Source organism: Microtus ochrogaster, linkage group LG9, assembly GCF_000317375.1.
Source record: "Microtus ochrogaster isolate Prairie Vole_2 linkage group LG9, MicOch1.0, whole genome shotgun sequence".
In the NCBI taxonomy this organism is placed as follows: Eukaryota; Metazoa; Chordata; class Mammalia; order Rodentia; family Cricetidae; genus Microtus; species Microtus ochrogaster.
This window is the reverse complement of record NC_022034.1, coordinates 34,428,687-34,440,240: the sequence shown is the minus strand read 5'-3', so window position 1 is coordinate 34,440,240 and position 11,554 is coordinate 34,428,687. Positions and strand designations below refer to the sequence as shown.

Sequence of the window (11,554 nt, the reverse complement as noted above, 5' to 3'; positions counted from 1 at the left end):
GAAGAAGAAGAAGAAGAAGAAGAAGAAGAAGAAGAAGAAGAAGAAGAAGAAGAAGAAGAAGAAGAAGAAGAAGAAGAAGAGAGAACTTCGGACTTCGGGGGCAAACATTATCTGGAGATTAAAAACAAGTACAAGTTTAAGAATATCTCAAGGTGCAGGAAGAAAACTCAGCTCATCAACTGCTTAGAGAACCTCAGCTTGCTCTGCAGCACCCAGGTTAAAAAGCTGCACACACTGTGCAGGGAGACGCACACACATCAATGGAGCTTTCCGGCCAGGCAGCCTGACTGAATCTAGGAGCTCCAGGTTCAGTGACAAACCCTGCCTCAAAAAGTGAGTGGAGACAGAAGAAATGAAACCGGCTGCATACACTTAAAATCTGTGCTGTTCGCCATGTTGGAGAGGCTGCTCAGATGTTAAGAACACTTCCTGATCTTCCAGAGGACCTGAGTTGGATTCCAAGCACCCATTCAGGTAGTTCATCCTACCTGCAAGTCTAGTTCCAGGGAGATCGAATACCCTTTAATAACCCTTTAAAGATGATAAATAAACAATGATGTGGAGAGCAATTGAAAATGACATTCCACTTTGACCTGCGTCTCACAACCATACATGCACATACACCTAAATGCTGCGTGTGTCCACACACATGCAGCTTCTCAACAGACCCAGTGGAAGTTAAAGCTCACAAAATCTTCAGCAGAGTAAAAAAGAGTTCAAGAAGAATGACAAGAAAACCACAGGGCAGTCTGTAAGCTACAGTCAATCACGGGCGTCTGTAGAAAGTGGAGAAGGAAACCTATCAGTGAATAGTTAAAAACAGATGAAATGTTGCAGGACACACCTTCAACACCAGTGAGATGAAGTCACGAGGAGCCAGAGCCTGTCTGGGTTATGGAGAAATTTTGTAGCCAGGCTAGGCTACATGACCTCATGTCTAATATAGAACGGAAAGAATGATTCAAACAAATCCTCAGAATGAAAGTTCCAGAATTTCCAGGCACAAAGTTAAGTGCTTACATCACATTCTAAGTTAGCTTGAGCTAAGTAGTAAATTTGAGGCCAACCTGGGCCACAAAGTGAGATCCAGTCTCAAAAACCAAAAGAAAAACAGAATAACAGAATGAAGAAGACAGTGTGGAAAAAGAGAAGAGAGATGGGGGGAAGGGAAGGAGAGCGTAGGCAGGGGGAAGGGGAAGGGAGGAGGAAAAAAGAGGGAGGGAAGTTTTACGTTCTTGCATTTATTTATTTATTTATTTATTTATTTATTTATTTATTTAGAGACAGGATTTCTCAACAGAGTCCTGGCTGTACTGGAACTTGTTTTGTAGACCAGGCTGGTGTCAAACTCACAGAGATCCACCTGCTTCTGCCTCCCTAGTGCTAGAATTAAAGTCATGTGCCACCACTGCTTGGCAAGTTTTACAAATTTTAAAAAGATAGGTGAAGCATTTGAAAGCAAGGCATAATGGCTCCTAGCTGTAATCCCAGTATTCAGGAGGCTGAAGCAGGTGGATTGTCATGAGTTCAAGACAAGACAAGTCTAGACTTCACAGTGAATTTAGGACAGCCTAGAATACAGAGTGAGACTCTGTCCAAAAAAAAAAAAATAAGTAAAAATTAAAAATGAAAATTTTTATGCATAAAAGGATAACCTTTGAGAGTCAGCTCTGTCTTTCCACCATGGGTTCTGGGGTGAAACTCAAGTTGTCAGGCTTAAGAAACAAGTGTTGTATCCACTGAGTACCTTGCCAGCTTTTTTTCCCCTTTGAGACAGCTCTCAGGTAACCCATGTGGCCTCAAATTTACAAATTCTTCATCATCCTGCCTCTGACTCCAGCGAAGTGAGATTAGAGGCATATGTGCCTTGGCGACATAATTAATCTTCTAAAAAAAAAAGTCCACTGTAAATGTGATTCGCTTAAATTAGAAAACCAATCAGCAAAGATGGGGTGTAGGAAACAAAGCCTGACTAGGATGTGAAAAGGGGTCCTCGAGAGACGGAAACAGCATCTTAGATCTTGACTGTGTGTGAGGTACACCGGGGTGATGAGCAGCTCTCCCAGACTAGTGGACCACTGACAAGCCCCAGTGTGCTTGGCAACACCTGTGCCTTAAATTACTAGAAAGAGCAAAGAAAACCAATCAAACATAGAATGTGACAGTTATGAACTACCAAGAGAAAGTAGAAACAGCATTTTAACTGTCATAACCCTGTAGACAGTGATCTAGCATATGTTGATTCAACAAACAGTAGCATATAATTAAAGAAGGTGGGGAACAGGAAGAAAGCAAATATGAAAGTTGAGATTGAAGAATGGCCACTGGGTGAACAGGGACACCTCAATCCTTGCCTGAACATTGGGAAAGAAAGTCCACGGTAGAAATAACAGGAAGAAGCAATATAAATAGTCCAATTTTTAGATATAGAAGCCAATAAATAATCAACTCAAAAGAATAAAAGGTATTTTCCTTAAATAAAGGAAAATGAGAACGGGGAAGAAGGAAACAGGGGCTTTATAAAACTCACTTGTTGGGGCCTGAGCGATGCTCACAGGCTAAGAGGGCTTTGCGGCTGGCTCTTCCAGAGCATCCACAGTCAGTTTCCTGTACACACATCAGGCAACTCATAATCCTCCGTAATCCAGCTTCAGAGGAGCTAAGGCTGCCTTCTGGTCTCCGAGGACACTCGAATACATGCAGCACACACACACACACACACACACACACACACACACCTATGAAAAAATAAACCTTAAAGAAATTCAGATTTTTTTAAATTAATTTACATGCTTAAGAAGAAAAGTAAATTTTAAAATGTTTGTATATTTTAAAGGCATAACACATATTATGTGATCAATAGGATTAGATGATAGATAGATATATAGATAGATAATAGCAAGGTTACTGCTGCTAAGAAAAGTATTATATCCATCCTGTCATGTCTTTCCCCTTTTATTTTATATTTACTGTTTGTTTTTGTTTGGCGACTTGGGAGGCAAAGTGTTTTCCTTTTCAATTTTTAAAGTTTTAAGGCAAGACAGACAAGTTTTCAAGCCGAATGCCTTCTCGTGGAGCTCAGTTCCTGACTAATCCCAAGTTTTCGGCCACCGTAGATGGGGTCCTACATCCTGACCTCCAGTTTTCTCCTTGGTAACACGTTATCTCCAGTATTAACACGTTAGACACTGGTCCAGTCTTACACAGCCAGAGTCGTCTTGAATGTCTCCTAGGAGGCGCACATCATGTCCAGGAAGCAATCTTCATCTTCTCACTCTGGTACTGCTCCAAGACAGTCATGCGTGCACATGCTCACCAGGATGTGCTGGTTCACCAGGAGGAAGAAAGCTCGGTTAGGGTTGAGCTGTGTGCCTTCTAGTTATCTTGATAAACTTGCTCAGGTTGATGCGATCAGATACAAGGAACTTGGTTTTGTCCCGGACAGGCAACTGCCTCTCACCCTTGTATGGCTATATTATCCTCAGGATCTTGGTGGAGTGCTGCTCTCGGATGAGCTGGACATCTTCCTCTCTTTGTTGGAGTCTTCCACACTGCTTGAAGGTTTTCTCCAACCGCAAGGCGCGAGGGTTCGACTTGGTGCTCCTGCCTCCTGCAACTGCCACTTCTCCCGCTTCTTCGAGTGTTTTGCCTGCATGTTTGAGTACCGCACGCATGCAGTGTCTGTGGAGACCAGAAGGGGGCTCCAGATTCACTCAGCCTGTAGTTACAGACAGCTGCGTGCTGTCCTGGCAGTGCTGAGAACTGAACTCAGGTTGTGTTTAAAAAAAAACAAACAAACAAACAAACAAAAAAACAGGCAGTGCTCTTTTTCACGGAGCCATCTTTCCACCTCACATGGTTTTGTTTCTATTGTTGGTTGACTTACGGCAAGAGCATCTAAAAATCTAATTATTTAGCAAGAGTCAATTTAATTTTTTTAAATAATATTTATTTATTTTGTGGGCCTGTGTGTTCATGTCTGTGCTTGTATGTGCGCCTGTGTATGTGTGAGCGTATGAGAGCATCACAGATTCACAAGTGTCAACGTATACATGCAGAGAACAAAGAAAAACCTACAACTGGAGTCAGCTCCCTCCTTTCGCTCACTGTGTGGGTCCTGAGGGGTCTGTCCAGCTTACCATTGAGCACCTTCCTGTTGAGCCAGCTCCATGGCCAATGGAGTTCTGAATTTTACTGCTCTTTATGGTGCTTTGAATGAGAAATGTCTCCCATAGGCTTCAGTATTTAAGCAATGGGCTCCCAGTTGGGAGTTGTCTTAGTTACTGTTCTATTCCTGATAGTATACACTAAGAGCAAGGTAACCTACAGAAGAAAGCCTTTGATTGGGGGCCTGTTTATAGTTTCTAAGGATGAGTCCATGACCGTCACAGCAAGCAGCCTGGCAGCAGGCAGGCCAGGATGGTGCTGAAGCAGCAGCTGAGAATGTACACCTTATCCACAAACCTGAGGTGGAGAGAACAAGCCTGAGCCAGGGTATTTTCTTGAAACCTCAAAGCCCACCCACACACCTCCTCCAACAAGGCCACGCCTCCTGATCCTCCCGAAACAGTCCATCACTGCGAGCCAAACGTTTAAACGTACAAACCTGGGAGGGGGGCACTCTCAATCTAACCGCGATGGTGGTGCTGTTGGGAGCGGTGGTACAGCCTGGCTAGGAGAAATACAGCACCAAGCAGGCTTCTGGCTCGTGATCAAAAATGTGATTTCTCAGCTTCCCATTGTTACCCCCATGCTTGCTGTTTGTTGCCGTATTGCCATCCTACCATGGAGATTATGTCTCTGGGGCCATCAGCCAAAATTAATTCTCTCTTCCTTAAATTGCCTTTGGTCATGTTTTATTACAGGAGCAGAAAGGCTTTCAGATGTCTTCTGAAAACACCATATTTGCACATCAAGAAGTCAAAAACTTGTGGAACGTTGGTAATTACAAGCTAGTCACAATTATAAAAGTGCTGCTTCTGAGTAAGCTCACATTTGAAGTTCCACATTGGCAAGGAAAGAGGAGGGACAGATACCATTTAACCCCCACAGTGATGAAGATGAGAACCTATACAAATCAAACAAGAAAGAGCAAAATGAAAAACAATGTATGTAGAGAAAATGTAAATACCCTCCACCCCCCCCCCGGGGGGGGAGTAGGGAAGGGGAAACCTTGTGTCTACAAATATATCAAAAACATAACTTTATATTTCAAAACAATCTAAAGATATTCGGAAAATAATATGACTTGAAATCCAACGTTCTGGCTTAAATTAGAGAAATCAGAACGGATGTGGCAGAACATAGGAAAGAATGAAATTCAGGCATGAAAAATGGATGATCCAATACAGAAGTGGTTCAAGAGGGGGAACTTGAAATGAAATGTACTTTGTAGGACATACATTTTTCTCCACAATCGAAGGACATAGATTATTAAAAGGCAAAAATAAACAAGGGGAAATGGACTCAAAGAAAAATGACAAACACTGCAGGCAGTGAGACTATGACGTGCCGAAGAGCTCCTTACCAAGGACACCACGCCAAGAGAAAACGCTGAAGTATAATTCAGGAACTTCCATGGTAAGAAAAGAGGTGGAGCTGAATTTGAAGAAGGCATTTCATAGCTAGGAACATCTGTCTAGGACAGCCAATGCCAGCCCTGAAAACCTCAAGGATTTTAGAGAAGTAACGTAAGAAGGGGAGGATTCGACTTTGAGCCCACATTTCAACAGATGTTGACGCTATCAGAAAAGCGTGTTTAAGGTGTTCACGAGAACCAAATGAGTCAAGGGTTTGGTAGCCCAAAAAACTGAAATCCAACTGAGAAAACCAAAACCAGACAAGGAGGCAAGTGTGTGTCTTCCTGGCAAATTTATTAAAGGCGTCAGGAAGGCAAGTGATTAGATGGGACGCTGTGTAATATTCTTAAACCACAGAATGGGGGGAGGGGACTACCAGAAAGACTGTCAGTGGTCCTCAATTACTGAATCAGGTAACGGGAAATCTACCAAATCTTTCATTTGGGTTTCTCCTAACTATTCCTTGATAGGATACCAAAAATATAGAAATATTCTAATCCTTTGTCGAAATAGAGTTATAACTTATTATACAAAGGACTTGTCATAGCCTTTTATATACAAAATACCCCCAAATATTATTAGCTCTGGTCCTAGGCAATCTAACATTGAGCAAAGTCTCTATTTCAAATCATAGATCCCTTTTTGCATGAAATAATTTTAAAAAATGTTTTTCATTAAAATTTTGGCTTTTAAAATAACTTAAATTAAGTTTTAATAAGCATCAAAGATTGGTTTGTGTCAGAACAAAATCCAATAAAAACGCTGAAGAATGTTTTCATGAAACAGCATTTTGATTCTGTTTGAAATACTAACAATGAGAAGCATTTAAACTGTTGGCATTCTGACCGTTTATTTCTTTGTTTTATTGTGCCTGTTAATTTTCTTAATAACAGATTATAATAGCCCCTAGTGTGTGTAAAACAAATGTGCTACAATCCATCCTAGCTCTATTCCATATGCTTCCCTGAGTCAGCTCTGTTTGAAGCAAGCTGACCCACTCGGACTACAGTTCATATGTGCCTCCAAGCACGTTCACAGTTTGGCTGGATTTGCCTACAGAAAATGAATCACACAATCCTCAAGTCTTTGGCTCTCTCCACCTTATCGAGTTTGTTTTCTATGGAGTTTAAACTCCTCTCCCATGGAGATTCTAAATAGAAGGAAGATAGATAGGCCTTTGCCCAGAGCACGTTTTAATTGACACTCCGAGCCAAATGTAGGTTGGATGTTTGACTTCAACATAAACTATTTTAGCCAATTCATTCCTGAACATCCCAATTTAACAGTCGAATCAAGCTAGTAATGTATACACACCATCATGGGGAAACGTGCTTCTTCAGTACTGAAAATTTTAGAGAAAGTGTAATTAGTGTAAGAGGGCAAGGCCTTGTGTAAGAAATTGATTCATCTGTCAACTTCTTGAACTAATGATTTCAAGCATTATGAGGGAGGATGTCCCCGTGTGATGGTGGCCTACATTTCCAAGGGGATGTGTGTCCATTAAAGGTGGAATTTGTGAGTAGACAGTATTTCTAAGACTTACTGGAAATCTTTGCTGACAAGTTTGTAACTGTTTATTCAAGGCAGACAGAGGAATGCATCCTAATTAAGAAAGGAAGAAAGAAAGTAAATACTTCCAAAATTATGGTAAGCAAATTTCCCATCACAGTCTTGTACAATGAAAATATAGGAGCTGAAAGAGTGGTGGCGTAGGTCCGAATACCAGTAAGGTGGGATGCTGAGGCAGGAGAATCACCAGGTTCAAGGTCTTCCTGCACTACAGAGTAAGTTCAAGGACATGCTGAACAACTTACTGAGTCTCAAAATAAAAAGAGAGCTGGGTGCCAAGAGAAAAAAAAAAAGAAAGAACTGGGGTGTCATTAAAGACAGGGTGCTTGAAGCATGGGGAGAACCATAGTAGAACAGATCCTGATATTTCAGAACAAAGAGAAAGAGGGAGAGAAGGAGAGAGGGAGGGAGGGAAGGAGGGAGGGGGGGAGGGAAGAAGGGAGGGAGAAAGGGAGGGAAGAGGGAAGTGGAGGGAAAGAGAAAGAAGGGGACAGAAGGAGGAAAGGAGGAAGGGGACAGAATGAGGAAGGGGCGAGCGAGGGAGGGAGGGAGGTTAAAAAACGATGTTTAAAGGAAATATTTGGAAAATGAGCAATAACAGGGCTTGGTGGCTCACACCTGCAATCCCAGCATTTGGGAAACTGAGCCACAAGGATCACAACCTCAGGACAGCCTAGCAGAGACCCTGCCAAACAACAACAACCAAAAAAGGTAAGGGTCCCCACTTGAGAACCAGAATAAGCACCCTAATTATTATAAGAAATACTTCTCCTGAACAACATAAAAAACAGCTATCTGATGCAAAATGATATAAAGGGATGGGAAGAGCAGCCCCGTGTTCTAACCCATTTAAAGAAAACTAAACACAGACTCTCATGGGGTAAATATAACACATTTGTTACAGGCACCGGGAGATTTTAGCTAACATAGCAATTTAACTCACTCTTCCCTCTTCAAATGTTATAATTTTCAGCAGTTGAAAGCCAGAAAAAGGCCTCTCTATTTTTAGTGTTAGTATTGCATATAAAAACATTTTCTATGCTCCAGAGAGACATTTGGATCTGATATTGCAGTCACCTGAAAATTCTAAGTGTTGGGAAACAAGGGAAAATATTTCTGGATCTAAAGCAATTATATCCCCATGAGAATCTACAATCCGTTTCCCCAGAATTCTGACAGTTTCTGCTAAGGGAAGCTGGGTTCAGGTCTGCCTTGCTGCCACAAATGGTTCACCTCGCTGAGCCAGATAGTTCTTGTGAATTTTGGAATGTGCCACTGTTGTTTGATTACTACCAAAACAGGCTTCATTTGAGCGTATTAAAAGCAGTTTGGCATTTTGGGTGGAGCAGAGTTTAAAGGAAACAGTGAGGTTATCTCCTCCGTGACACATTCAACTGGCCACTCCCAAGTAATTCCAACCTTCAGAACAGCCACATTTCCAGCCGCAGACAGTGAGTGAATTTACTTTGCGGATGTGTTATTCACAGCTATGACTGTGTTTAAAAACTTTAATTAATGAATTACTTTTTTAAAACCCACAAAGCTAGCCATATTTTCTCAAGCCCTTTTTTTTTTTTAAAGGGGAAGGTTTGCATAATTCTTTCAAACTGCACATAAGGGAAAATCATTTACGGAAACACATGGTCTTTAGACACATTATGAAAAATTTAACAAAAATTCAATCTGCTGGTCAACTTATTTCCCATTTATATTTTTTTGCAGGCTGGTCATTGTTTTTTTGCTAACAAAAATGTATGTGTTCTTTGTATGTGTCATGTTGTCATATTTATGTGTGTATTTATATAATACCACACACATATGTATATATCCATGTAGCAGCGGGATGACTAAATCAAGCTAACATATGCATTATTAACACTCATGTCATTTGATGTAGTAGGTGGTAAGAATACGTAAAATCTACTTCCTTGTTGATTTTAACATAGCAATACATTTTGATCAACTATCATCTGCCGGTCTGATTTACATGGGAAAAAAAAGTGTGGAAATTAAAATCTGCATTCCCAGAAGTTAACAAGGCTGTACTCTCCATGTCAGCTTCCAGGCTCGGCTCTCTCCTGCATCTATGGTACCCAGCACCACACAAGGTCTCTTGTAACAGAATTCTCTGATGAGTCCTGCAGGGTAGCGATGGTAATCACCAAAAACGTTAATGAAAGACAGCATTTCCTGTGTTTGAACACAAGCCTTGATTTACAATAGTAGTGTCCTAATTGAACGAGCAATCTTCAAACTGATATTCCGAAAGGAAGAAACAAACCTGCTCAAAAACATTGATTCTCCCATTTCCTGCAGGTTAAATCTAGACTTCAACATGATGCACCGTGTAAGGCTCTCCCTTGCATCTTCCATGCACCTTTGGTCAAACTGCCATATTTTCTCCATGCCTTGTTGTTTGAAATTGTCTTTTTTCTTTCTTTCTTTCTTTCTTTCTTTCTTTCTTTCTTTCTTTCTTTCTTCCTTCCTTCCTTCCTTCCTTCCTTCCTTCCTTTCTTTCTGTTTTTGTTTGTTGAGACATGGTTTCTCTGTACAGTCATCGCTGTCCTGAAACTCACTATGTAGACCACATTAACCTCGAACCCACAAAGATCCACCTGCTTTGAGTTCCAAGTTCTGGCATTAAAGTCATGCCCATGACTACCCGTGAAATTCTCTCGTTGATTCTTATCACCCTGCTGCCCTGCAGGAAATTAGGAGTGTGCTTTTGTTGTTGTTAGGATTTGGTTTTTCGGTTCTGAGACAGGGTCTCAAGTAGCTCAGACTGGCCTAGAATTCATAAGGAAGAAGACCCTGAACCTGATTCTCCTGCCTCCACTCTTGGGAACTAGAATTACAGGTGTGTGTCACTATCTGATTTATTGTGCTTGGGACTGGGCTTAAAGCATGCTAGCTAGCATTCTACCAAGTGCAATAACCCCCAGGGCTCTTGCTGATGGACTGGTTCAGGCTTTGGAGTCTCAGAGGAGTGTTACTCTTTCTGGACCTCTTTGTTACACTGGTTCCCCACTTCGTATAGCACCCTGCCCTCATCTTTCTGGTACAATTCAGTAAAAACTTTACCATGGATTTGATAAAGGTCTCCTCTTCAACTAAATAGTGAGGCTCTCATGGAACACAGACTTAGCTTTTACAAATATTTGGGCACCAAAACTAAGTACAGCTCCTGAAGCATGGTAGATATCTATTTAACCATTTCTAAGAACACAAGCAAGTGTGGAGTATGTGTATGTGTATGTGTATGTATGTACTGTGTACGTGTGGAGTATATCTGTATATATGTGGAGTATGTGGAATGTGTGTATGCATGTGTATATGTGTGTAATGTGTGTATGTTTGTGTTTGTGTTTGTGTGTGTAGTAAGAAGATTGAACTGCTCCTTTTATCATACCAAGACAAAAAGAAAAAAGAATTTCTAGATAAAGCTTAAAAGGTGATTTCCTTAATATAAAATAAATTTACATTTGATAACACAAATTCCCTCAGAAACAATTAAAATTGTACGTCCATTATTGAATTTTAGTATGGTCAAGGTAATTCCTGAGCTGCTAAAATAGCTCAGCTAGTAAAGGGGTATGTTGCCAAACCTGAAGATCTGACTTCGATCCCAGAGACCCACATGGTAGAAGGAGAGAACAGACTCCGACCCATTGTGCTCTGACCTCCATATACATGCTGTAGCATGCAAAACTCTGTGCACACACTGGATACATACATAGACACATATGTACGTAGATAAAGATAAAATATGACAGAAAACATTGAAATAATTCTTGCGCTACACCAAGATTCCTTAAATTATCGTAAGTACCATCGAAAGCAAGATTAAGCTTGCAGAGGCAAATATTCCCAGTGTTTTAATCCATAACAAAATGGCATGCGGCTCAGTTAACTCCTCAAGGGAACTTAATTTGTTAGAAGGGGTTGGAGCAGCACACGGTGGTCCAGTTGAAGACACTGTCCTCAAATGTCTTAGAAAAATAAAGCTTTCCACAAAGAGGCTGTCCTCTCTATCCAGGCACAGCATGCTACCTCAGCTGAGAAATGACATCATTTGTGGACACCCAGCAGGAGGGGCCTGAGGACAGTGTAATACAGACCAGGCTAATGAGAATACTTGGTTAATGAGGAAAATCAAAGGCTAAAGTGTCAAGCTGACAAAAATACCAGTGCTGTCATGACTTAACTAAATTATTTGTGTCTACCCCCCATGTTAATTAATTGCTGCTTAATAGACCACAGATGTGTCAAACGGCTCTTTTCTGAAAACTGGCAAAGTCAGTGGAAGGTGTCTATAAATTAAAAGAAACCCGTGCAGCTAAAAGTATTTCGCTTGCTTTGCCTAAGCTCTGTAGTGAGTCTGACCTGGGACTTTAACGTTGTGTTAT

At 41.1% G+C, this 11,554-nt stretch overlaps 1 long non-coding RNA gene and 1 pseudogene across 1 annotated transcript in view; both read right to left on the bottom strand.

Moving 5' to 3' along the window:
• Nucleotides 1-955, bottom strand: part of LOC101992900 — an 8,647-nt gene extending 7,692 nt beyond the window's left edge. Inside the window, exon 1 of the long non-coding RNA XR_001229315.1 lies at nt 845-955. This is a non-coding gene — a long non-coding RNA (uncharacterized LOC101992900). The remainder of the gene's footprint in view (nt 1-844) is intronic.
• Nucleotides 956-3,199: 2,244 nt separating this feature from the next.
• On the bottom strand, nt 3,200-3,674 carry LOC113457879 (annotated as a pseudogene).
• Between the last annotated feature and the right edge of the window lie 7,880 nt (nt 3,675-11,554).